The 26634-nt window shown below is 46.8% G+C and overlaps 1 long non-coding RNA gene and 1 pseudogene across 1 annotated transcript in view; both read left to right on the forward strand.

Annotated features, from left to right (window-relative positions):
- LOC149128389 (uncharacterized) overlaps window positions 1–13018 on the forward strand; it is an 85873-nt gene extending 72855 nt beyond the window's left edge. Inside the window, exons 2-3 of the long non-coding RNA XR_016230878.1 lie at window positions 11063–12290; window positions 12710–13018. This is a non-coding gene — a long non-coding RNA (uncharacterized LOC149128389). The remainder of the gene's footprint in view (window positions 1–11062; window positions 12291–12709) is intronic.
- An 11582-nt stretch (window positions 13019–24600) lies between these two features.
- On the forward strand, window positions 24601–24715 carry LOC127485403 (U2 spliceosomal RNA; annotated as a pseudogene).
- Window positions 24716–26634: the final 1919 nt, after the last annotated feature.

The following is a 26634-nucleotide window of genomic DNA, read 5'->3' on the forward strand; positions in this document are numbered from 1 at the left end:
TTGCAGCCAGAGCAGAGGCCTCCAATTCAAGAGTCTTCTCTGATCCGTTCGCATCCTCTTCATGGCTGAAGGTTGCAACCGCGAGCAGTGAGAAATCGCCACTCTTCTTTTCCTAGAAGGCAGCAGTCACCCGAAATGGTGCTCCTCGCACAGACATCATTAGAGAGCTCGAAAGGCAGCCCCCTTGCAGCTGATGTGGCAAGGGGCGCCCAGGAAGGCATTGCACTGGTGACCCCAAACCGGACCGCCACTCTGTATCAGGCCCCGCCCCCCAGCCATCCTCCCTCGCTTCCTGGTCGCCAGTGCCAAAAGCCCAACTCGAACCCTCGGAGCAGAAGGACCCGTGATGAAAGAACAATGGCAGGATGTTGGCTTCCCAAGTGGCAGCATTTGCCAAATAAGTTGATCCTTTATTTATGATTTTCCTTGTGGCTGAGAGCACGCGGCCCGCCAAGCCAAGTCTCTAAATGGAACCGCATGGCGGGCCTGCCTCTGGTCGAGTGTGGGGACCTTCTCCTGCCTGCCTGGCCAGGGATGGCGGCTGCGCATGGGATGTTTTGCATTTGCAGAGAGATCTACTACTTTGGGCTCAGTTTTAGGAGTTTTAAAAAGCAATCCATAATGGCCAGTTTGTAGTAAGAAAAATTTATGAACTGACAGGCAAAATGTAATTACGGAGGGGACTCCTTGCAAGAAAAAAGAGGTGATGTGAACAGACATCTCGACAATCTGCTTGCACTCATTTTCCTTCATAGAAATGATGAAGTGCTTCTGGGTGCAAGCAGCCGCCTCCAGCGGCTTCCCAGGAGCCGGGAGAAGCCACTGCCAAGGTTTTCACTCACAAAGGGCAATGACTCCTTGCATTAACTTCTCATTGTTACCCACAAAATGGATTTCTCACAGTGTTACTTTTATGGCTGAAGCTGCTACCCGGCATCAGCTTCTACACCTCATCTTCGTGGTCCCCGAGGAGACCCAGGGGGCTTGCGAGGCTCCTGGAAGCTGGGGCGGTGCTGCCGCGGCCTCAGGAGCCCCTCAGTGCCTTCCTCCACTTCCTGATGGTGAAAGGCCTCCAGCGAGGGAGACCAGAGAGGGCTGGGTACGTCGCAGGAGCGGCCCTCCCACTGCCTTGCCCTTATCCCTATCCACAGCACCCAGCAGGTCTCCATAGATGCTTAGAAGCTAATAACGAGGTCAGACACCTGCAGATCTTTTTTTCAGTTCAGCGACTGCATTGATATCAGTGGCCCTTTTATCTTTCTCAGCAATCTGAAAGCAATCTGTTTGTTATTGTACCCATTTTACAGATGAAGAAATTCAGGCTCAATGACCTTCCTTGGCTTGCCCGCGGTCACACAGCTTACAAATATCTGAACCAGGATTTGAATCCAGTGTTCGGACTCCACAGCCTGTGCTCGTTTGAGCATACAGGAAGAGAAAGACGAGCCCTTTCAGGGAGAGTGAGGAACAGGAAAGGCCCTCTTTCTTTTAGGTTCACCGCAGTTGTGTTTACATTTGTTGACTTTTACAGGGAGGCCCAGGGAGCCGGAGACAGGAATTGTTCTGACGCCTCGCGTGTGCAGCGTGTTGGGATTTTCCAAGCACTTCCATAACCTGCCTTGCTGTCATTTGCTGCTCACCACAGCCAGCTGTGGAGGGGGAAGGCGGGAGCCCGGCTCAGAGAGGCTGGGGGATCTGCCCAGGGGGAGAGAGGGCACCCCCGGATGCCCCGAGCTGCTGACCACATCAGCACATTCAAGGGGCTCCTCGTCCTTGCTTTGCAGACAGATCTCCATCTCCGTGTGCTCCGAAGGACACAGTAGATTCCTTAGCGCTGTGCTTCATCACTGACTGAGGTGCCATCCGGAGGCAGTTGAGGCCGACGGCATCCGCGGAGGAGCAGTAACCAGAAAAGTGAGCCAGGAAAGGAAGGAGGGCCAGCACAGCCCAGCCCCAGACTGACGGTCACTGCCATGTGACAGTACTAAGTCAGGGAAGCAGACGGTCGCCATTCACCGAGGTTTGCAGCAGCAAAGATGGAAATGCTTAGGGTCTGGGCCTTCGGTTACCTGAGGATCCAACACACAGCATCTCGCGTTTCCCTGGGTATGGCTGTTGGTTGGAGGTTGGGATGCACTTGGCTCCGTGCCACCTGTCAGGGTACAGAGTGAGCCCGGGGTAGCTGAGTGGGAGGATGCCAGGACGTCACGGGCAGCTCTACCGGGCCAGAATTTGGTTTTTGGACTTCCATCTTGGAGCTCTTACTTGTTGCTATGACAAGGCTATAAACACTGCAACTTAGTGGTTTACAGCAACAATGACTTCTTCTCTTCTCTTGAGTCTGTGGGTCATCTGGCTGCTGCCTGATGTAGGCTGGCCTTATTTGGGATTGGTCCCAGTGCTGTGGGTTGAGTTTCCTGCCTGCCTTATGTATCTTTCCTTCAATTGGGACCGGTGGACCCTCCAGAGCAAGAGCCAAGCCAGCCTGCTGGAACACAGTGATGGCCTCTCCCTATGTCACATCTGCAAATAGCCCATTGGCAAAAGCAAATCATGGGGCCAGGCCTGACAGCAGTGGGCCGGGACAATCCACTCTTCCCGCTCTAGAGAGATGGACGGCACAGTGCATGTTTACGAAACCGTCCAAACGTGAACACCACCTACCTGGCTCCAGCACATGGTTTCTTCACGGACTCTAATTCAGAGGGAGAAGAGAGGGGTGACTCGGGACTGCAGACATCCCCCCTGCATCACAAGAGCTAAGGGGGACTTAGTGAAGAGGGACAGGGCAGGTGCAGCTGCCTCTTACTGCAATGCCAAGGGGATGGAGCGGTGCCCAGATCATTGGTGAGAATCTGAGAGCAGCAGGATGCTGATTGAAACCAGAACCTCTAGATCCTGATTGAATTGGGTTTGAGCTCCTGCTTCCCTATTCATTAAGTAACTATAGGCAGCCTTCTGTATCCACAGGTTCTGAATTACAGATTTAACCAGCCTTGTATCGAAACCACTTGAAGAAAATATTGCATCTGTGGTGAGCGGCTACATATAAGCAGAGGCCATCATTGTCTCATTGTTATTTCCTAAACAATATAGTATAACAACTATTTACATGGCATTTCCATCATAGTAGATATTACAAGTACTCTATTGATGATTTAAAGTATATAGAATTGTCTAGGTTGTTTGCCAATGCTATTCCATTTCCTATAGGAGACTTGAGCATCCACAGATACTGATGGCCTTGGGGGCGGGGGGAAGTGACCATGGAACCAATCCCGTGTGGATACTGAGGGATGACTATACATGCCTCTCTAGGCCTCTGCTTCCTCTTCTGTAACAGGAGGATAATGCTATAAACCTCAGGGTGGGTGACTGTGGGGAAAGAGGCAGAAAGCAAGGACCACTTGGAGAAGGAGTTTGGCTCTGAAGGGCAGAGCCATGCAATCCTATTTGAGAAGGTTTGGGTTTCTCTCTAGGAAGGGGAAGGTAGGATGAGCTTGTAAGTAAAACAGACAATCACGAGAGAAAGGCTGAGAAAGAATCTGAATGTGGATGGCTTCTACTTCAGATGGTTAGAGTTTCCTCCAAGTTCCTGCAAGCCTTAAAGAGAGATTTCTTGAGCTCCTATCATGGTGCTGGTTGCCACTCTAGATGCTGGGACTACATCTAGATGATGCAAATTTTTTCCAGTGGTGCATATATTCTCATAGGTGGGGTGGGACTGCTATTATTAATCAGTTATGAGGCTTCAGCCACTGTGCTGGGCTAGAACCCTGCCACTGTAAGACAGTTGCTGTGATGTGTGTTTTGAGGATGAGAAAACTATGACTCTGAGAGTAAGGAACTTCCCAGTGGCAATCCACAGTCAGGAAAAGACCCAGCTGCTATGGTGTGATCCCAGGACCTTTCTATCCTGCCACATCCCCTGGCACCAGATGGTAGTCTACAAAGCAAGACTCCAAGGCTCTTGGAAGAACATGAGAGGTGAGAAGAGAGGAAACAGCAAGTGGGTTGACGAGGCCTTCTGAAGACCTGAGTGAAGCGTGCTGCTCTGAGCAGAGGCAGTGGGCAGTGGTGCTGGAGCACCAGAGCGAGTCCTGCATCCAGGGCCGGCCCTCTCCAGGCCCATCCAGAGAGCCAGAGTGGGGACAGTAGCCTTTTGTTCGGAGTTAGGGGCTGGGATGGCTCCAAGGGGATCACTGTGAGTTGCTTCGCCATTAAAGCCCCACCAACTCTCCCTGCTGATGTCAAATGCCCAAAGACAATGGGCCTGAGGTCTGCCTGAAATCAGGGGTAAATCTGGAACAGATGTTTCAAAACCCTTTTACATTTTTGAATATAAGGATAAGCCTAGCATTTATTGGCACAATTCTGGCACATATCAGAAATAATTAATCGCCTGTCCAGAGATAGAATGGAGCCACCAGCTTCCTTTCACTTCCATCTCAACTCAAGCTGGACCATGTGCCTCAATGGCCTGGCAAAGTCCTCCCAATGGGTGGGTGTCCCCATGGCTCTGATTCAGTCTGGACTTCAAGGTTCTTGGCCTTGCCCCTCCCAGTTTCTGTCTTTTTTCTGCACGAATTATAGATGCTTGGTATGCATGTGCATGGAAACACACACACACACACACACACTCCAGACATGTACACACCTTCTGATCTCCACAATCACCTTGGAGTTCATAACAGGGGTGATTCCTTAGAGTGCCAGCCATAGACTTATAATCCTCCTCACCAAGACTCTCAAATACTCTTTCCACTTAATTTATTCCAACTGAATGAACTTTTGGCTATGCCCCTTATTTGGATGTTTGGTTAATGCTGGATTCAAGGAGAACATTAATTGAGTACCTAGTGTATGTTAGACACTCTACCAGACTCTTTGAACTTTTTCCAGGGTCTCCCTAGCCTGTGGATCTATCTCTGTGATGACCGGATCTCATGTTTTACTGGCTTGATCTGCATCCAATAGAACTCTCATGTCTTGTTTGGAGGTCCCCAGGGCGGCCACCCAGCAGGTCTCACCCCATCAGCTGACTCTTTTCTATCACGCAGTCTGTGTTAGTGTCTTCCTCTCTTGCCCTCCTGACCATGACTGCTGTTGGAACACTGACATCAGTGATTAGGGTTGGGGCCCCAAATAGTCCTCCAGAGGATGGGGGATGACTGTACTCCACGTAGAAAGATGGCCCTCTTCTTTCACCCACAGCTGTGTTGTGTGAGTCCAGAATGTTCCATCAAATCCCTCTGGAAATACATCCCTTGCCCTCTGCCTGCAGCTCCTCTTTCTAGAGGGCTCTAGTCTGAATGACCAAGGTCCCCAACAACTGTCATGCTGCGTCCCCTCCCATGAGCTTTCCTATGGTATGTCTCACATTTCTTTTTTCCTCCATAGAAAGAACTTGTATTCTTGCCCCATAGTATTGGACCTGCAAGACACAAGTACCCCAGATAGGCCACTCAACACCTAATCTTCCTCCTAACAATCCTATAAAGAGGTTTAGAGGTTTACAGGTTTATAAGTCCCAATCAAGGGTAGGAGGTTGAAGGAGATTGAGGGAGGACCAATGAACTGTGCTCTAAGAGATCTGCTTTGGCCATTAATCCCAACGTGACCTTGGACAAATTGGCTCTTTTCTATGCCTTCTCAGTTCCTACCCATGAACTGGAAGCAGCAACATCTTTCTCCACAGTGATGCCTTCTCATTCAAGGAAGATCTTCTTGGTGCTTTCCTTGCTGCCTACCATGTAGTCACGCACTCTGAACATTTTCAACATGTGCATTTGGTGCTTGATGTTCTGAATCAACCTAAGAGATTTCCCTGGTCTGGTGATCAGTTCTAGAGCCTTGCTACTGTAAACATTAACCCCTCTCTTCACGATGGTGCTTAATGAACAGGCCAGCATCTGCTTGACCTTCTGTCCTACTGCTTTTGTTCTTGCTCTTGCCACTTCAGACCCACTGGACTTTTAGTTGTTCCTTGAGACCATTAGACATGCTCCAGGTTCAGGGATATTCTTTCTGCCAGAGAAATTCTCATCTTGGATATCTGCATGGTCTAATCCCTCACCCCTTAGGTTTCTACTGAAATATTACCTTCTTAATGAGGCCTTTTCTGACCACCCTCTTTGCTCTGATCACACCACTACTCCCAACCCTGTCCTGGCTCTATTTTCCCTTTAACTTTTACCATAGACTTATATACTATATATTTGAGCACTTATTGTATGTCTGCATATTGGGATGCAAGCTCCAGAAAGGCAGAGAATTTGGTAGTACCTAGAACCCAGGTTAAACATTCTACGATTATAGGAGGCATGATTCACGTAGAATACAACAGTAGTCAGATAAAATATAATGGTGCAGAGATACCTGAATAGCACCTGGCATATAGCTGACATCTGATAGATTTTTGTGGTATGGGGAAGCTATCTATTCTTGGCACAATTAAATTCCTTTGAAGTACAGTGCAATGCCCATACTTGAATTTCCCATTCAAAGGCAATAGAGGAATTAAATAGGGCAACACAGCCTTTGGAATTTAAATAGAAACTCGCTCTACCTGCAAAAATTTAGGCCTTTCTCCGTTCCTTCTCCTCAGCTCTGAACCAAGAGATTCAATAATCAGAACATTGGAGCAATAGGCTGGAAACCTATGAGAACAACAGGAAGTGCAAACATTCAAATTTGTTCATCAGCTCATTATTGGAAGACAATTCTCAGGGGGTTACTTGTATGTTGCTGTGTGTTATAAGAAGAGGTACGGACTGACTTTCTTTTAGACTGTGTTTTCAAATATTTTTGTGTAGCTAGCAACCTTGGAAGACAGAGTTCATGCCCCTTTCTGGAACAAAGGTCTTGTAGGTTTATTGTCCATTATAAACAGTTGGGTTCCAGAAGCTGGGGGTCCCTTTCCTGTCTCACCTCAATGGGTGTATACATATTGTCTGTCCTGCTTTGCATTGTCTCGTGGGGATTGGAGTTCAGGCAAATGGCACAAATGGTAATACGTCAGCTACTCCTACCAGAGTCTTCATCTTCTGTCAGCATCCCTGTGACTGTGGCAGCCTACCTGCTAACTGATCAGCTCACAAACCAGAAGGGTTTGTATATTCACTCAACTTCTTACACATTTGACATTTGAAGCATACTTTATTGAATTAATTACAAAGCTAATGCCTTGTTGCTGTGAAGTTTTAAATAACACAGAAATGCAAAATTGTTAAGAAACAAAAAACTCCATTTCCATGGACTGAGTTCCACTGCAAAGCTCTGTGGACAGCAGGCATGGAGAATGTTTGGACATGCAATTTCGATCCAGGCATTTTTAATATGAATATTTTAGTCAGAATTATGCCAATGACCATGATTTTCTATTGTGGAAATATTTTCTAGTGCTAAAAGCTGCTAGGCCAATTTAAATCCTCTATTTCTATGATGTTAATCTCTTAGTTAATCCATCTCTGGTTTTAGTCTAATTATGTATTATTATATTATGTATTTATATGTTTAAGATACTTTTTTCTGAAAACTTCACAATAAAGATTTAGTTTTCTGATCAGTTTTTGATCCAAATGAAACTATATTGATTATAGATTTGGCTTTGCTAATATTTCTTTTTCAGTTACTTCTTTTTTTTTTAAAGATTTTTATTTATTTATTTACAGATAGAGTTATAGACAGTGAGAGAGAGACAGAGAGAAAGGGCTTCCTTCCGTTGGTTCATTCTCCAAATGGCTGCAATGGTCGGAGCTGTGCTGATCCGAAGCCAGGAGCCAGGTGCTTCTTCCTGGTCTTCCATGTGGGTGCAGGGGCCCAAGCACTTGAGCCATCCTCCACTGCTATCCCGGGCCACAGCAGAGAGCTGGACTAGAAGAGGAGCAACTGGGACTAGAACCTGGTGCCCATTTGGGATGCCGGTGCTGCAGGTGGAGGATTAACCTAGTGTACCACAGTGCCAGCCCCCAGTTGTTACTTCTATCAGGTTCAATTTTCCTGGGTTAAATTGTATAAATTGAAATGTCATTATGTCTATTTTAATCTATTATCCATTCTGCACTATGTTAATTATTTAAACAGATAATATTAAGACTTGAGTAAGGGGCCGGCGCTGCGGCTCACTAGGCTAATCCTCCGCCTAGCGGCGCCGGCACACCGGGTTCTAGTCCCGGTCGGGGCGCCGGATTCTGTCCCGGTTGCCCCTCTTCCAGGCCAGCCCTCTGCTGTGGCCCGGGAGTGCAGTGGAGGATGGCCCAGGTGCTTGGGCCCTGTACCCCATGGGAGACCAGGAAAAGCACCTGGCTCCTGGCTCCTGCCATCGGATCAGCGCGGTGCACCGGCCGCAGCGCGCTGGCTGCGGCGGCCATTGGAGGGTGAACCAAGGGCAAAGGAAGACCTTTCTCTCTGTCTCTCTCTCTCACTGTCCACTCTGCCTGTCAAAAAAAAAAAAAAAAAAAAAAAAAAAAAAAAAAAAAAGACTTGAGTAAGGACATCATAGGAATCATTTATAGCTAATACTCGAGGAAGTTGTAAATGATTTTTGCTTTGGGTTTCAGAATTGCTTTCTGGTTTATTGTACAACTAGTCCAATTTGTCTTTCATTTTCTATCTCTTTGCCTATCATGTTCTCAGTGTCATTGCCTAGGCCGGTAGCAAATAGAGACAAAATGTGAGGTCAAACATCCTTGAAGCCAAAATGGCTGGGCCGAAACATCCTGCTTATGGTACCTGGATGTAAGACATGGTTCCTGCTCTCTGGACATAGAGAAATGATGGATGCAAAGGAGAGCAATGAACAGCCTCAGCTGGGGACCAACAGAATTGGACCCGGTGCCCTGGGAGCAGGGAGGAGGATGCCCCTTCCCCTTCCTGAAGAAGTCAGAACAGGAACAGTCATGTTCCTCAGCCCATCCTAATAGAAAAATACAGGATTGCACGAAGTATTTCAAGACAAAGGCTGAACTACAAACGAGGGAGGGGGCAGGAGACAACTCTTCCGGTTAACTGTCAGTCGGCTAGAACTTTCCAATTACCCACAGTCCTCCTGCTCCTCCTTGCCCACTTGTGAACACTTTGGTTAATCAGGGGTTGACCTGCACTTCCCAGGGGGGTTCAGACAAGTGCCTTTGAGCTTCCTGAGCCCTGGGCTTCTGGACAGGAAGACACTTAGGTGGTACTCTTAGACACAACAGGCTAAGTTCTCTATCTTGTCCCTTTTTCTACATGAAGTATTTATTAATACAAAACCTTGCCCAGTGCTGGGTCACAGAGGGGCTGAGCAGGAGAGGCTCCACGGGCTGCTGAGAAAGCTTTTGGGGCCATTATCTCTGGGGCACAGCAGGGGCCAAAGTAGGTGTCATTAGAGGCCTCTAAAGGGCTGGTCTGCATCCCACCAGAGATACAGAAAGGGGTTAATTACGCAGTGGAGCTGGCCGGACAAAGGAACAAAGACAAAGCATTGTAAAAGGCAGGAAAAAGGAAAAAGTGAAGACAGGGTAACTTGGGACCAGACGGCCCAATATGCTCAGTGGGGAGTTGCTGGGTCTCTCTCTAACTGTGGGGGCTATGAGGGAAAAGGGGCTTTTAGAAAAGCATTAAGATAGGAATCTAAATCCTGCAGAGCCAGGGCTGGAAAGGATAAGGCCTCCCTGGACTCCTATGCAGAATTCTTTCTACACATCCTGCAGGCTCTCTTATTTAGATGTTCAAGAAACATAGGATAACAGTCTTCTTTTGAAATCAGATGACTTAATGAGTAATTGACTAAATGAGCATTTATTATTATTTAATTGACTAAATGACTTACTGAGCATTGCCTCTCCTCCCTTGCTTGGGGCCAAATTTGTAAAAGGAATTTCTTAGCAAATGCTTCCTAGATGTGCCTCAGACAGACCAACCTGAGGGTGTGGCCTGAGATAGATACCAGGACCCAGGCCCAGCAGCAAATCATGAGCTCCTGTGTGTTGTCATCAAATCTAAGACAGAAAGACAATTAACGTAAATAAGACTTGGGTTTGCATCTCAGCTTTGCCACTTCTCATCTGTGAGACCTTGGGTACCTCACTTCACCGCGGCAGCCTCCATTCTCGTCTCTGTACAACGTGAATGATCAGGTCGGCGACGTGATGAAATGGTTCCAAGTCTGGGAAGACTTCCTTTCACTACATCATGGCTGTCTTTGCCTGCCCTTGGAGGTCCCAATACACTCATTGTATTAAGGCAGCTCATTAAAAATGGAGATGGTCAGGGCTGGTACTGTGGCTGCGAAGCTCTTGCTGGGGACACCACATCCCAAACCAGAGTGCCTGGCTCAAGACCCTCCTACTCCACTTCAGCCTCCTGCTGATGTGCTGGGGAGCCAGCAGATTATGGCGCAGGCACTTGAGTCTCTCACCAGCGGGGTTCCTGGCTCCTGGCTTCAGCCTGGCTCAGCCCTGGCTATTGCAGGCATTTGGAAAGTGAACAGGCAGATGGGAGATATCTCCCTCTCTGTCTCTGTCTCTGTCTCTCTCCCTCCCTGTCAGTCTACCCTTCAAATAAATAAATCTCTTTAAAAATGGTAATGATGGTGTCTTCAATAGGGATGGTGATGACAAGGCTGGAGGCATAGCTTCAAGCCCCATCTTTTTCCCTCAGATGGAGACACTGTACAATAGGCAATTTGAAAAGCAGGGTAGATGGAGACATTCTTCAGACATTGTGGGTTTCTTAAACCATGAGATACTAGAGTGAATTTCCCTATGCAAGGATCTGGTGAAGGTGGCTGCTCACACTGATATGAATTATTGATGACATAGGTGGGCACATCTCTCTGTGAGATTTCTCATGGATTGACCAGATAATTAATTTCTTAGCATATGTTACTTATTAACTCTCCTAAGAACTCTGAAATACAGAGGAACACCTCTACCAGAAGTTACATTATATTTACTATCTGATTAAGAGGCAACTAGATACCTAGTATTATAAAACTCATGCCAAGATCAACCCTGAACATTCCAGAGTGACTCCTATTTTCTTAATTTGTTTGTAACCCATTACATTGTTTCTTTTCTAGGGAGGATGCAGACATTTGACTCCCCCCATCCTGATCATCCACTGTGGACTCTGGGTCTAAGAAGAGGCTGGGGAGTTCTCTGTTGGCTTTGCCTGGGGTCTCTCCTCTTGACCACCACTATACACTATACTGTGTGGTCCTGAAGTCTGGCTGGCTGTCAGTGGTAGTGCATTGAATGATTATCTCCCCAATAAAAGTTATGCATGTTATTTGGTACAAAGGTCCTTAAAAATATGATAAAGCTAATAGTCTAGAGATGAGATCATCTTGAATTCTTTGGGTGCACCCTAAATCCAATGTCAAGTATCCTTCTAAGAGTTGGAAAAAAAGGCCATCAGAAAAGATTTGGAGACGTGTACAAATAGGATCAGAGATTAGAGTGAGGCACCTACAAAGATCACGGATAACCCCCAGCGCTGCAGGAGGCAAGGAAGGATTCTGTCCTACAGCCTCCAGAACAGCTGTGGCCCTGCCAACCCCTTGACTTTGGTCTGCTGCCTTCCAGAACTGAAAGAGAGTATATCTGGTGCTTTAAGCCAGGATTAGCTTGTTATGACAACCCCAGGGAACTAAGGCACCAGGAGGGGAGCTTCCACCAGGCTCTGGTCTTTCCCACCCCCCTCTCCAGTACTGCCCCTGGAGGATAATTTAATTGTTCACCTTGGGATTGCTTTCCTGCATCTTTTCTGTTTCCTTGCTATTTTTCTATTTACCTTGGAATGTTACTCCTCTCTCCCTGTTGAGTTCTATCTGCTTACTTGGTCTCCCAAGTGTGACACCTCCCTACTCCAGCCTTACTTATTTTACACTTTTTATTAATACTCTGAGGGTCAGAGAGCTTGCATCTCAGTCTCACCTTTTCAACTGGAAGACACCTGTGCTCTGAGGCTGTGTTAGCAGGTGCCTCCCTCAACCCCGTGTTCAGAGGAAATCGTCCTCTAGCCTCTTATTTCTCCCTCTCCTGATTTGTTTTGTTAGCTCTTACTTGTATGTATCCACATAGGAGGAGCCCAGCCACACGAGGACAGGATGACTGGTTAGATTCTATCTGCCCATTCCAATGTCATATCGGCCCTTCTGTTGGCCAGATTGGGCTGCCATAACAAATGACCACGGCCTGGATGGTTTAAGCAGCAAGCAAGCACACACAGATCCGGAGGCTGGGAGTTTGAGGGCAGGATGCCATCATGCTTGGGTTCCAGCTGAGGGCCCTCCTGCTGCTCCACAGGTGATCATCTCCTTCTATCTCTATATGGGGGAGGGGAGAGAATGCATGCCACTTCCTCTTGTGTAAGGGCATTAACTCCTCCACCAGGGCGTCATCCTCACAAAGGGCCTACCTACTGATACCACCACCTTGAAGGTCAGGATTTCAGTATATGAATTTAGGGGTACCAATACCCAGGGCCTAAAAGTCCTCTATTGAGTTGTACTTCCTTGCTTGCCTATAATGTCACTCACTACTCTTCCCCCATCTGGAGTTGTACAGGAGAAGCAGGTTCTAATATGTGCAGAGTTCACTTCATCTTTTAGGTCTCTGGGTCCTGGGGCAGAGAGGCCAGCTTCTGCAGATACTCCATGTCGGACAGGCTTTTTAGACCCCTCACGACCCAGTGCCCACCCTCCATTGTGCGTTCTCTTGCCCAGGTACTACCGTTCAGGCTTCTGATGACCAGTGACTGCGCTTCAGCTGCTCACCCCACAACCCCAGGTGAAGGGGCTGCTCACCCACTGCTCTCCGTCGGTTTGCTTCCGTTCATCGTCTGAAGGTTCCGTGTCCTCCTTGTGCTGCTGTTGAGGCTCCTATGAAGGGCCTGAATAGTCTCACTGAAGGGAAGAGCGTCAGACCCCAGGCAGAGCGACCCACTACCCTGGACCCAGTGTGTGGGGCTGGATTTCTGCAGGGATTCATTTATGGTCATGACTTGTTCTTATCATGTAAGCCCTAGGCTGCCAGAGGGCTAATCCCCGCCCCGCCCCCCCCCCCCCCAGGCCTTAATGGAGAATGCTGAGAAGGAAGGAGGGAGACAAGGGGGAGGGAGGGAGAGAGAGAGAGAGAGAGAGAGAGAGAGATTGAGAGGACAAGTGCACAAGCCTTGGGGCAGTCAGGATTCAACTGTGTTTGATGCTAACTCGTTCCTCAACTTGGTAGTTACATGAGCCTAACATTTCCACGGGTGCTGGAGCTGATTTATCGTGGTTTGCTGCTTTTGCAAGCAGAGTCTTGACCACACGTCCAGGACAGCCAGTACTTCCCTTTGGGTTAACTATGCACCGCAGCCCTGTTTAGTCTTGGGCATCACCAAGCCTGTTTGCCTCCTTCTGACTGCCCTAGGCAGGTCTTTCACATTCCTACCTTCCTTCACAGCACCACAACCATTGCTGTGCACTTGTTTCTCCTTGACCATTTGCAACCCCAGTCCCAGCCCGGGTGTCTCACCCTTCCTTGTCCCCTGAACCACATCTCTGAGCTCTGCCTCATCAGGTCTCTTGTGCACAGGGAGGTCTGGATGCCATCCCCAAGGTCTTGTCCTTGTTGGTGTCCGTGCCTTCCTCAAATGGGAGCCACACCCAGAGGTGCCAAGAAAAGCTTGGGCATGCACGTAAAAAGGATCGACTTCATTCAATCCAATTTAACGGGAAGAATAACAGCGTTGAAAAACAATCTTTAGCAATCAATGCTGTGATGAATAATGCAGCAAATCATAAGCATCACCCCCAAATATTATGTCTACAAGAAATGGCCTTATGCAGCTAATTGTTAACTGGGAAACTCTTTCATTAATTCAAATGGGCCAACATTTTAAAATGATACTGTCGTATAAATGCAGTGTGAAGGCTTACGTGCAGATCACTCAAGGTATCCCCCCCTTTTTTTTTGGTGAAGCCGACTAATGCTGCATTATGTTTTATTGTGCAATAAAATTATGTGCTAAAATTATGCTCATAAATGTACGCAAATGTAAACCAAGCTATTAGTTATGTTTTCACAGATAAAAGTCATTAGCATAGCTATCAAACTCTTCTCCCATTTGAATAACAGAATTATGTCTGGAGTCTCAGGCTGGCTTGCTAGGGCTCCGTCTCAGGGAGAGCAGGTGTAAATCTTGGTGCCCGTGGGAGTGAGGATCCTGACATGACTTCCATCCCTGAGGCCCACCCCGTACCGGGGCCGCTGGGGTCCCCAGCCAAGGTGGTGGTGGGGGTCCTTTCCCATCTCTCAGCACCTCACATGCCTGGGCAGTCATTCTTAACACCTCCCCACCCACTTCCTGCTTATTAGACTTAGGGAAAAACAATTGCCGATCTGTTGAGATTTCAGGGGGCTGACAGCATCTTTTAGCAACAGTCACAAGGAAACAAAGTTTCATGTATAATTCATGAGGTGCGTGGTCATCCTGGTGGGAAATTATCTCCTCTGACAGACTCAGCCGTGGTGGTGTCCTGTCAGAATGGCCTACAGTGTATAATTAAAACCTGAACAGAACAAATTAATGCTGATTACTTTATAAACAGTTTGAAAGCTTGAATTCTGTTCCCTGTCTTGCAAGAAGAAAACATATTTCAGAAATGCATAGATCTCCCCCCACCACCACTAATAGTTCTGCTAATAAAGGGTCCTTGAATAGACATCACAGTTAACATTCTTTGTCCTCCAATTTGCTTCCGTGGTGCTCAATCGCACTAAGTCACGGGGACCAAACCGAAAATTTGGCAGGTGCTGAATTTCCATGCTGAGGATGCCTGCCTCTGTCCTTTGAGGCAGTGTTTGTCCAGGCTGACAAAGGCCTTCTCCTGTGCAGAATACGGGGGTGCTGTAAGGACCCACCAGCTTAGCTAGGCACAGCCCATATGTCATTGGTAGGGAGCTAAGCCAGGGAGAAGGCGCAGCTGCCCTAAGCTTGCTGAGATCACCAGGTTGCTGACTCAGGGTTCCTTCCAGGGCCCTGAGATCACACCACCAGCAGCAATGCTGACCTTGTACCAGACACTACGCTAAATTCTCCTTTAGTTCTCTCAGCTCCATCAGGTGCACACTATGATCATACCTGTTTTGTAGGCTGGAAGACACTCAGAGACACTGTTCCTTGAATAGATGAATGCCTCGAATCCAACAGCTGGGTTGTTTTACTTCCTCTCCATCCTCCCAGACAGCAGCTTGGCCCAAGCTCCCCTCCACATTAGCCTGAATCCTTAGGTAGTCTTCTAACCAGTCTGGTTCACTGCTCCCAACTTTGGTCTGTTTAAATGCATCCCCCACACCTCAGCCAGAGCTGGCTTTTAGAAATGCAAAATGGATCATTTCCTCTCCAGCATAAAATAATTAACCAGTTGCACAAGTCTTTATTTAGCTTCCACAATTGACAGGCACTCTGGTAGGCGTCAGGTTGGTGAGTAAAACACGTGATGCTCACCCTAGCTTCATGGTGCCTACCATGTGTAACTGGATGCATTTTTGCTCATGTGCGCACCCCTTAAGCACCACTTATCCCAAGAAAAATCCGGAAAGATCCCTTCTGCCCAATCCCAATGATAACTGCTATTCTGACATCACCATCTACTGACTTTGCTTGTTCATGAATTTCTACAAACAGAATCATGTGGTGTGTACTCTTTTGTTTTCTGCTTGGTATTCGGTCTCAAGCCTCATCTGTGTTGCTGCATGTTGGAATTTGCTTTTTCCCATTGCTCTGTAGCATCTGCAGTATACATATCTCATCATGTGCTTATCTGTTTATTGTTGGCAGACATCTGTGCAGTTTCCCACTGGTGGCTGCTGTGAGTACATGCCCCGTGAACATTCATATGCCTTGCTTTTGGAGGTCCTGTGAACTCACTCCTGTAAGGTGCAAACCTGAAGGTGTACTTGCTAAGGTGTAATGCATTTGCTCAGCTTCGGCCACTGTTACCGATTTTCCAAAGTGGTTGCACCAATTTACACCCCTGTCAACAGTGTCTGGGGGCTCCGATTGTCCCACATCCTCATCAACACCCAGCCTTGTTAGCTATTATTAATTTCACCTATTTTTGTGGGAGTGTGTCTTTAGGTGTGAACTTCCCTGGGTCATTGCAAGAGATTAAAAATGTGTTTTTTTTTCTTTATGCTTTTGTCTCCCATAAATATCGGAGAAGGGACTAACTCAAAACCAAACCAAGGAGTCAGGTACCCTGGTGTATCAAGTTCTGGGGCAGGGGATGGTGAAGTGGGCGGGGGAGGGGGAGGGGCAGGAAAGTGGAACCATCACTTCCTGTCTTCAAGTGGCAACATTCCCTACTCAACTTTCACTTGTGAAAGAGAAGTGAGGTAGGAAGATGGCACCCCTATGCCCTCTACTTTCACTGATACTGAAGGAAGACAATGAATTCTAACCAAGGTGGTTGATTTCCAGCTCTTGAATGGGCTGCGTGCAGACTGGCTTCACCCTCTTCACCCACCCCGGTCCTTCCTCCCTCCAACATTTCCTGGGACCTGTGCTTTCTCTGCCCTGGCTAAGCCAAGCACATGGAGGCTGGGAGCGGGTCGGGAGCCTGCTGGCTGAGAAACCCCCGAATGACACAGGCACAGGAAAAATGGTATGGCAGAGAGAGCACTGAATGAGGAGTCCACCCTATGAGCTCAGAATGTGTTTCTATCTCTATTTTCTCACCCACAAAGTGAGAACAAAGATCCTTGCTTTCCTCAAGGTGATTCTGGTAACCAACTAACGTGAAAAATCTTTTCACGGCAGAAACCATGCAAGCGAAGAACAGCGAATTGTGTTTGGATGAAACATATAGAGCCTGGTTGTCGGATCTATTTTTCTCCCAATGTTTTCTGCAAGGTATGCTAAAATGCAAGCCAGTCCCTGCATTCTTTTTCATTATTTTATCCTCTTGAACTGTGGTATGCGCACTTCAGTAAGTGCAGGCAACACTCGTGGAAGCTGACCTGTTTTAAAGACAATCACTTCTGTTTCTGCAGAGGTCAGAGGCGACCTCCCTGGCCTACCAAGGCCGCCCAGGAGATTCTTGGTCTACTCTGGACTCAGGAGCCATTGTGCTTTATGTGCATGCTCTGGCAAGGGGCCAGGGGCTGGCAAAGGCAAGACTTGTTTTCTCGTAGAGTTTCCTGATTGGTCATTTCTGAACTTTCCCAGAAATAGGGATCCCTCACTCTGTGCCTCCTATAAAAGCAAAGACATTCATGGCTGCGCCTGGAACCAGGTGTCCTTCTTGGACTGGTTCCATGAGCAGCATCTGCACAGCTGCATGAGAGGACTAAGATGGTGCAGAAGACTCAAAACAGGTGTACTGGGCACGCGCCCTGCAACTCTAGGGCGTGCCATCCATTGCCCGCCTCTGAGGCTATGTGTGTTTATTATGCTTTTCTTGTGCATGGCAGGTAGTAAATGATCTTATTGATTGATTGATTTTTAATGATTTATTTAATTATTTGGAAGACGGAATTACATACAAAGAGAGGGAGGGAGAGACAGAGAGAGATTATCCTTCTGCTGTTTTACTTCCCAAATGGCTGCAGCAGCTGGAGCTGAGCCTAGCCAAAGCCAGGAGTCAAGAGTGTTCTCTGGATCTCCACATGGGTGCAGGGGCCCAAGGACTTGAGCCATCTTCTCCTGCTTTCCCAGGTGCATTAGCAGGGAGCTGGATCAGAAAGTAGAGCAGCTGCCTCTTGACCTGGTGGCCATATGGGATGCCAGTGTCACAGGCGAGTGGCTTTACCTGCTATGCCACAAATGCTGGCCCCTAAATTACCTTGATAAAAGAGGACTTTTTTCTAACTTGCACAAAGAATTTCCTAGGCTGGTAGTGGTGCTGGTTGGATGTTGAATTCCATCGCCCACCTTCAACTGTAGAGCCATTCCCCACTGCTGCTCCAGCTCCGATTTGTGGTGGTTCTTCCTTTTTAGGCAATGCCTGATCTTCATGTACCAGGCCTAAGGGGCTAAGCTCAGACATTCTTTGGCAAGAGAGTCAACCTCTGCCAGCAGTAAGAGTGGACTGAAAAGTCCAAACAGCTTGAGTTAAGCTCCCAGCTACAAGATTTCTTTTAAAAGAAAAAAAAGAAAAAGAAAAAAAGAAACTCCACTTTCCCAGGACAAGCTGGGGAGTAAATGCCAGCTTCCAGCACTGGCTCACATCGCAACTTTCCCAGAAATAGGGATCCCTCACTCTGTGCCTCCTAGAAATGCGAAGACATTCATGGCTCCGCCTGGAACCAGGTGTCCTTCTTGGACTTCCTCCTTCCAGCTGTGTGGATGGAGCCCTGGCTGGGAAATGAATCTGGATTCTATTCCCCTCTCTGCCTCTAAGTTGTTTTCACAGATGTATATTATGGCAGGGTCAAGTGCATCATCCCAAATCACCTCCTACTGAATACAGTGATAGCCCAGGTGCCTGGCGCCCATTTTCATCCATCCAGGTTTCAGCTGCCTTTCTTATGCTCTGTTTAGAGAGCCCTGGCCTAGCCTGGCTCTTTAAATCCACCCCCCACTGCACCCCCACCCCCGGCATTGCTCTCCTTAGCATCTGACTTCATGTCAATGGGCAGGATGGGGGCTATGCTGGCAGGGGCTGTTCTCAGGTATGTCTTCAGGTCAATTTAATTCATTCTGTAAATTTCTTTGCATTTCTTGGCACCAAATCCTTACCAGCACTTTAAGTAAAATCTTCGGATTATTTTACCCCCCCCCCCTTTTTTTTGCCCTTTCACAGTGTGTAATCTTTGGCACACCAGCAGTATTCAAGACCCCCAACCTTGCAGTTACAGAGACATGTGTGCATTCCTTTGCTCAAAGGGGTCAAAGGAGGGAGCTGTGAAAAGGGCTGGAAGAGAGAGTATCTGTTCTCTGTCTTAGCAAGGGGCACTTGGGGATGTGCACACATTTTGGACAGGAGTCGACAGGAGACACCAGAGGTTGTACCAAGAGGGGAAAATGCAGACTTGTGTTTCTGAATGCCAACACCCTGGGAGGCACTGCGGCTGGGGCTGGCAATCCAGAGACAATCATGGCTCAGAGCCCCCGTCCTCATGGAACTTACAGCAGAAGTCAGAAGAAAGAGGTGAGGAAATAATAATGATGCCAACATTCTGCAATAGCAAAGTCTTTTTAAGGAGGACACACAATTTAAAGGCCATGGAAGAAAAGATTCATATACTGGAAGACATTAAAAATGTACAGGTTGGTATAACAGAAGACATCATCAACCAAGTGAATGATAAGCAAAAGACTAGTAGCAAATATGTATGACATGTGTAACACACAAACATATTCAAATGTGCTGTATAGAATGCCTACAAGTCAAAAATTAGAAAAATGGGCAAAAGATGCCTGTCCTTTATCTGCTGCTGTCTAGAAGATTCCTCTCCGACTTAGTGGCTAAAAGCATTTATTGTCTCACGGTGTCTGTAGGTCAGGAGTCCAGATAGACATAGCCTGGTTGAGTCTTCCTGCCCAAGGCCAAGGTGCTGGCTGGGGCTGTCAGCATCCCAGGCCCCGGCAGGAGAAGAACCCATTCTTAAGCTGAGTTATAGGCTTATTGATGGGATTCTGTTCCTCGCAGGCTGGCTGGACTGAGAGACTCAATTTCTTGCTAGCTGCTGTCCAGAAGCCGTGCTCAATTCCTTGTCATGTGGGGCTCCTCACAGGACGGGTGAAAATATGGCAGCTCATGTCATCAGGCACCAGAAGAGGCAGAGTGAGAAAGCATGATGGGCGGTGGAAGCCACGCTCTGATTGACGCAACCTTGGAAGTGACGAGCTGTCCTCCTCGCTGTATTCAAGTCCTTAGATGCAAATCTCCCTGCATCCAGCCCATCCCCAAGGGCTGGGGATCACATCAGGGCATGAATACCAAGGGCTGGGGGTCAGTGGGGACCGTTCTACCAGTCTGCCCACCAAAGGACCCAAATGGGCAACCTATAGAAAAAATAATGACTTTTAAATGCATGGCAAGATGCTTGGCTTCATTAGTTGGAAGGAAAACACAGATGAAAATGATAAAAAGAAACCATCTTTATTCATAATGCCGAGGAAAATTCAGCAGCTACTGGGGCTGTCGTACGCTACAGAGAACAGCAAATTGACACTGAGCATAAAGATGCACGGAACTTTTCGCCCAGCCTAGGAACGCCTAAGACTCTCCTGCAGGACAACACGGGTGCAGAAGAGGCTCGCTGAAGTTCTCCCTGCGATTGTAGAAAACTGGAAGCCACAGGTGGCTCACCAAACTAACAGGACTCTGATCTATGGAATTCAATCCAGATCTCAATGGAAAGACGGAAAGATTTTCAAAACATATTTTAATTGAAGAAACACGAATTGCATAACAACTCATGTAATACCGTGTAAGATTAAAACAAAGCACACAACAACGCGAAACCGTATTTTCCCAAGTACACTTCAGTGTGTGTGCATCTGTTGTGAAGGACACAGGATGAAGGGATGGTGGTTGCCTTGGAGAGGAGTTAGGACAGGGGAAGGAATACTGACAGAGATTCTGCCTGTGTCTGGATTGTCTTAATTTTCAAGAATGTGTGTGTGTGTGCTAATTGTTCAATTAAAATAATGATTGAAAATAATGAACATGTTTAAAGCATACAATTACCATTAGTGGAATAAGTGCCATCAGGTAGCCCGAGAATCTTATCAGTGATATTGACAGTTACCTTGAGAATCTGAAAATGAGCAGACTGCAGCCATGAGCACCTGGACACCACTGAGGAGTAGAAACCAGATTGGGCTACGGAGACTTGATAGTAAATGGAAATAAGTTTGTTAAGCAAACAACATTGGAGGGAACTCTGGGGCCTTTTTTAAAAAGATTTTTATTTATTTATTCAGCAGGTAGAGTTACAGACAGTGAGAGAGAGACAGAGAGAAAGGTCTTCCTTCTGTTGGTTCACCCCCCAAATGGCCACCATGGCCGGCACTGCGCCGATCCAAAGCCAGGAGCCAGGCACCTCCCCCGGTCTCCCTGTGGGTGCAGGAGCTCAAGCACTTGGGCCATCCTCCACTGCCTTCCCGGGCCACAGCAGAGAGCTGGACTGGAAGAGGAGCAACTGGGACTAGAACCCAGTGCCCATATAGGATGCGGGCACCGTAGGCAGAGGATTAACCAAGCGAGCCACGGAGCCAGCCTGGACTTTTTGTTTTAAGGTTTTATTTATTTATTCAAGAGGCAGAGTTACAGACAGAGAGAGGAAGAAACAGAGAGGTAGGTCTTCCATCTGCTGGTTCACGCCCCAAATGGCTACACTGGCCAGAGCTGAGCTGATCCGAAACCAAGAGCCAGGAGCTTTCTCTGGGTCTCCCTTGTGGGTGCAGGGCTCCAAGCACTTGGGCCATCCTCCACTGCTTTCCCAGGCCATAGCAGAATTGGAAGAGGAGCAGCTGGGGACATGAACAAACCCCCATATGAGATGTTGGCGCTGCAGGTGGAGGCTTAGCTCACTACACACAGCGCTGGTCTCCTCAGGGAACTTTTGTATCTTCTCCACCCACTTCTCTGACATTGCCTTGTCAATGTAAAATAGAAAACAGTTTGAAACTGCTGTCTAGGGGTCAGGCCTTATGGGAATGCTAGCTTAGGGTCACTTAGAGCCTCAATGAAGAGATGAAGTTAGCCAGGTGTCTAGATCCCTCCCTAGTCTACAGCACAGCCTGTATTTCTGGTGAACTGTGTAAAATTAGCAGAATATTTCCATGCTGGACAGTAAATAGTCACTGCACCATGTGCCAGATCCCTCGCTTTCTATCCCCACACCTGATGCCTCTGCCTGCTCTCCATCTGCACCTCTCTGTGAATCCTCAAGTGGAGCGGGAACGTCTGGCCAATCAGGGACCAAAGACTGCGCTTGAGAGGTCAGCATCAGCTCTGATGGGTCCGTCCCAGGCCACCGCGGTTGCTAATTCATATACATGTGAAGTGATTCAGGATCCCATGCTGGATGGGGTGATAAGGATGACAGCTCATGTAGAATATTAAAGGAATTTATAGGAGTGCTCTTCATGGTAACAACTCTTTCTTTCTCTCCTATATATTTAGATTGTGGTGGTTTCGGGAAGAAGAGAATTAGAAGGATATTGGAGAAATTATTGTTGTATTGGGGCCTAGGATATTTTTAAAAAAACCTCTTATTTGAGCTGGAATTGGCTTAGACATGTCTGATGTCATGCTATTAACAATACCTCTTAAAATTATTCTGCATGGGCCAATATAGATAAAGCAGTAGCACAACAGGGAGTCTCATGTGGGAGTGTGCATGGGCACAGAGTACAATGGGAGTCCAGAAAAAAGAATGAGTCAAGGAAGGCTTCCTGGAGGGGGTGGTGACTTTTAGAAGACAAATTATAATTAATCAGCAGAAGAAGAGAAGGAAAATTATTTCAGAAAATGGGAAATGTGGCCAGGGAAAGAAGTCAGTAAAGAGGTTCAATGTCTGGGGGAGGCTAGGCATAGCACCCCGCACAGCTGTAGATGGGTGATGTGGGTGATGTGCAGGGAGGGAGAAATGCACCCATGAGCCTAAGCCAAAGTGCCATGTTCTCTGTCTCACCTGTGCCACCTGCAAACATCTTTCTATTCTTGATTCTCCCTCTCAAAAATCAAGCTCTGTGCCTTGTTCCTCCTTGTCCTTCCTCCTCAAGGAACAGACTGTATTTTGCACAAAAGCCCCACATGACAGGAATCTTGGGTAGCAAGTGTGATTGAGGCTTCACTGGCATGGGTGGTAATGACTGCAAAATGACCCACTCAGTCATCCTGGTTTCCTGGGTCCCTTGTCTTTGACACCAAGGAACAAGTAGAAGTCTCCCGAGATGGATGTGTTATTGCAGACTTTGGGTGTCTCGGTCTGGAGGGGCTCCTCTGATGGCAGTGAGACAGACACCCTGTGCTACCCACCCAATCCAACAGCCTACTCTTAGTTGCCTGTTCTGCCCTCACTCCACCGCCAGGGGACAGGTCCCACCCCAGCTCTCCTGAGGCCTGGGGGCCATAGTTGGCCTCTTCTAAGCAGAGTTTGGTGCAAGAATTCTGACTGATTTCATGTCTATCAGTCACTGTAAAAGCAATGGATTATATTGAATTAGGGCTCTCCACAGAGACAGCACCCATAGGATACATTGTATTGAGAGATTTATTAGGGGAATTGTTTCCCACGACCGTGGAGGCAGAGAAGCCCCACCATAGGCATCTGGAACATGGAGATGGATATTGGCAGTGTGGCTTACTTACAGTCCAAAGCCTCGGAACCAGGGAAGTCAGTGCTGTAACTCTTAGTCCAAGGCCTAAGGCCTGGGAGTCTGGAGAGTCTCTGGTGCAAGACCCAGAGTCCAAAGGCCAAGGAACCTGCAGTTGTGATGTCCAAGGGCAGGAGAAGATGTGTGCTCCAGCTCCAGGAAAGAGCAAATATTCACTCTATCTGGGACTCCAGCTGTTTAGATGGTGCCCATGCACATGGAGGGTGTGTCTTCCCCATCCACTCCACCTCCATCCCTCCCCCCCAACCCAGAAACACCCTCACAGACACTCCCGGAAGCAATGGTTTACCAGATCTGTAGGTATTCCTTGGCCCAGGCAACATGACAACTAAAATGAACCTTCACAGATCCCATGGACGTGGTTTTTTATTTTTATTTTTATTTTTATTTTTTTTATTTGACAGGGAGAGAGAGAGAGAGAGAGAGAGAGAGAGAGAGAGAGAGAGAGAAAGGTCTTCCTTCTGTTGGTTCACTCCCCAAATGGCCACTATGGCTGGCGCTGTGCCAATCCAAAGCCAGGAATCTTCCTAGTCCCCCATGTGAGTACAGGGGTCCAAGCACTTGGGCCATCCTCTACTGCCTTCCCGGGCCACAGCAGAGAGCTGGACTAGAAGAGGAGCAACCGGGACTGGAACCCAGTGCCCATATGGGATGCTGGCACCACAGGTGGAGGATTAACCAAGTGAGCCATGGTGCTGGCCCCGACCAGTTGTTTTAATTCTTTGAACCTTAGATTCAAAGTGATGGGAATGATACCCTCAGAGAATAGGCGTTTTATAATCACAAGCTTAACCCTCCATTAAATAATTACACAATTAGTTAGTAGAAAAACCACTGTTCCTCAGGAGTATGGACAAGGGCTACAAACAATAATCAAATCTCAAAGTGACAACTTTGTTCATATACATTACATTTTTTGTATTCTGTATATTAGTTCAGGGAAAATGAGATATTTGTCTTTTTGAGACTGACTCATTTCACTAACATAATGGTTTCCAGTTGCATCCATTTTTTTTTTTGCAAAGGATGGGGTTTCATTCATTCTTTTTTAGAGTTGAGTAGTATTCCATAGTGTATATTTTCTTTATCCAGTCATCAGATAATGGACATCTGAGTTGATTCCATATCTCAGCTATTGTGAATTGAGCTGTAATAAACATAGGACTTCAGATAACTCTTTCATCTGCTGATTTCATTTCATTTGGGTAAATTCCCAAGAGTGGGATGGCTGGGTCATATAGTAGATCTATATTCAGATTTCTGAGGTCTCCACAGACTGCTTCTCAGCCTTTTGGCTAAGATCAAGTGTAGTATCTGAGGTATTCATATAGTCTTCCATAATGGCTGTACTAGTTTACATTCTCACCAACAGTATATTAGGGTACCCTTTTCCCTACATCCTTACTAGCATTGTGTTTTGGTTTTCAGATGATAACCATTCTAACTGGAGTGAGGTGAAACCTCATTGAGGTTTTTATTTGCATTTCCCTGATGGATGGTAATCCTGAGCATTTTTTCATGTGTCTGTTGGCTGTATGAATTTAATCCTTTGAAAAATCCTGGTTCGTGTTCTTTGCCCATTCTTAACTGGATTATTTATTTTGTTGTTGTTGAGTTTCTTGAGCTCTTTATAGATCCTGGATATTAATCCTTTATCAGTATCATAGTTGGCAACTATTTTCTCCAGTTCTGTTGGTTGCTTTTTCACTTTGTTGAATGTTTCATTTGCAGTGCAAAAGCTTCATAGCTTAATGTAATCCCAGTTATCTAATTTTGCTTCTATTGTCTGTGCTTCTGGGGTCTTTTACAAAAAGTCTTTGCCTATGCCAGTGTCTTGCAGAATTTCTCCAATGTTTTCCTCTAGTAATTTGTTGGCATCAGGCTGCAGATTTAGATCCTTGATCCATTTAGAGTTGATTTTTGTCTAAGGTGTAAGGTAGGAGTCTTGTTTCATACTTCTGCATGTGGCGATCCAATTTTCTCAGCACCATTGTTGAAGAGACTGTCCTTTCTTCAGGTACCCTGACATGCAGTGCATACATATTTACTATAGTCACATCTTCCTGTTGAATTGATCCCTTAATTGTTACATAGTGCCCTTCTTTGTCTCTTTTAACAGTTTTTGAGTTAAATTCTGTTTTGTCTGATATAGGATGGCTACTCCTGTACTGTTTTGCTTTCTGTTTTTTGTTAGCATGGGATATCTTTTTTCTATCCTTGCACTTTCAGTCTGTGTGTATCTCTTTTGGTGAGCTGTGTTTCTTGCAGGTAGCAAATAGATGGGTCTTGTTTTTTAATCCATTCAGCCAGTCTGTGTCTTCTAATTGGAGAATTTACATTCAAGATTATTATTGATAAGTATTGGCTTGGTCCTGACATTTTCCCATAAATATTCCTATTATTTGCTTTGGGTTGCCTTTGTACTTTTACTAAGAGATTTCCTGCCTTCACATTCTTTCATGATAATGACTATCTTTCTCTGTTTCTATGTCTTCTGGATTCTGAGAAGTAAGCCAAGGGGTTGATGTGCAGGGGTGGTGGTCCCAGTGGCAGAGAAGCATGATGACTGACAGCTGGCAGCTGGCACCTGAATTTGAGCCACAGTATGCTTTTCTAGTCTAGATGGAACCTACCTGAGAAAGACTTGAGTTCTGCAAGACAGACCCTCACTGAGCTGTTTGCCAGGAGAATCACAGCAGCTCTCAGTCTGACAATCACCTCACTAGGAGGACAGCCAGTCATTACCTCCAACCATCATAAAGGGATGGACCCATGGAAGTCACATTCCTGCTATATTGCCCATCAAGTAAGTCCCCCTCCCCCTCCCTGGAACAGAACCTAGGAGGGGCTTAAGTGAGGGGCAGAAAATTCCTTCCTAACACTTTGAAGAGGAAAAAGGATGGTTCTCCTTGATTCTTGTGGTGAGGCAAGCCCAGAGACCTGTATTTTATATTGATTGATAAACCGTGAGTGGCAGAGATAGGGTGGTTAAAAGCATAAAGCAGCCTGAGGTTGCTTCTTGACGTTGCTTCTTACTAGTTGCATGATCTTGAGCACTTTATTTAACATCTCTGGAACTCAGTATTCTCAGCTGTAAAGTGCGAGTGATCACCACACCTCAATTTTTTTCTTTGATGGAATCTGCATTGTTGTAGGATTACTAAGTCAATACATGTAAAGTTCCCGGACCAATGCTGATTCATTGCATTCATGCTTACAAATGCTGAAGTGTTCAGCACAATTCCTGGCAAGTAGCAAGCAGTCAGTATATCTTGGTTGAACCTCCTGTTGAATCTTTGGGGTACAAAA

The sequence above is a fragment of the Oryctolagus cuniculus genome, chromosome 1, assembly GCF_051225735.1.
Source record: "Oryctolagus cuniculus isolate XC-2025 breed Fujian yellow rabbit chromosome 1, ASM5122573v1, whole genome shotgun sequence".
NCBI classification, from domain to species: Eukaryota; Metazoa; Chordata; class Mammalia; order Lagomorpha; family Leporidae; genus Oryctolagus; species Oryctolagus cuniculus.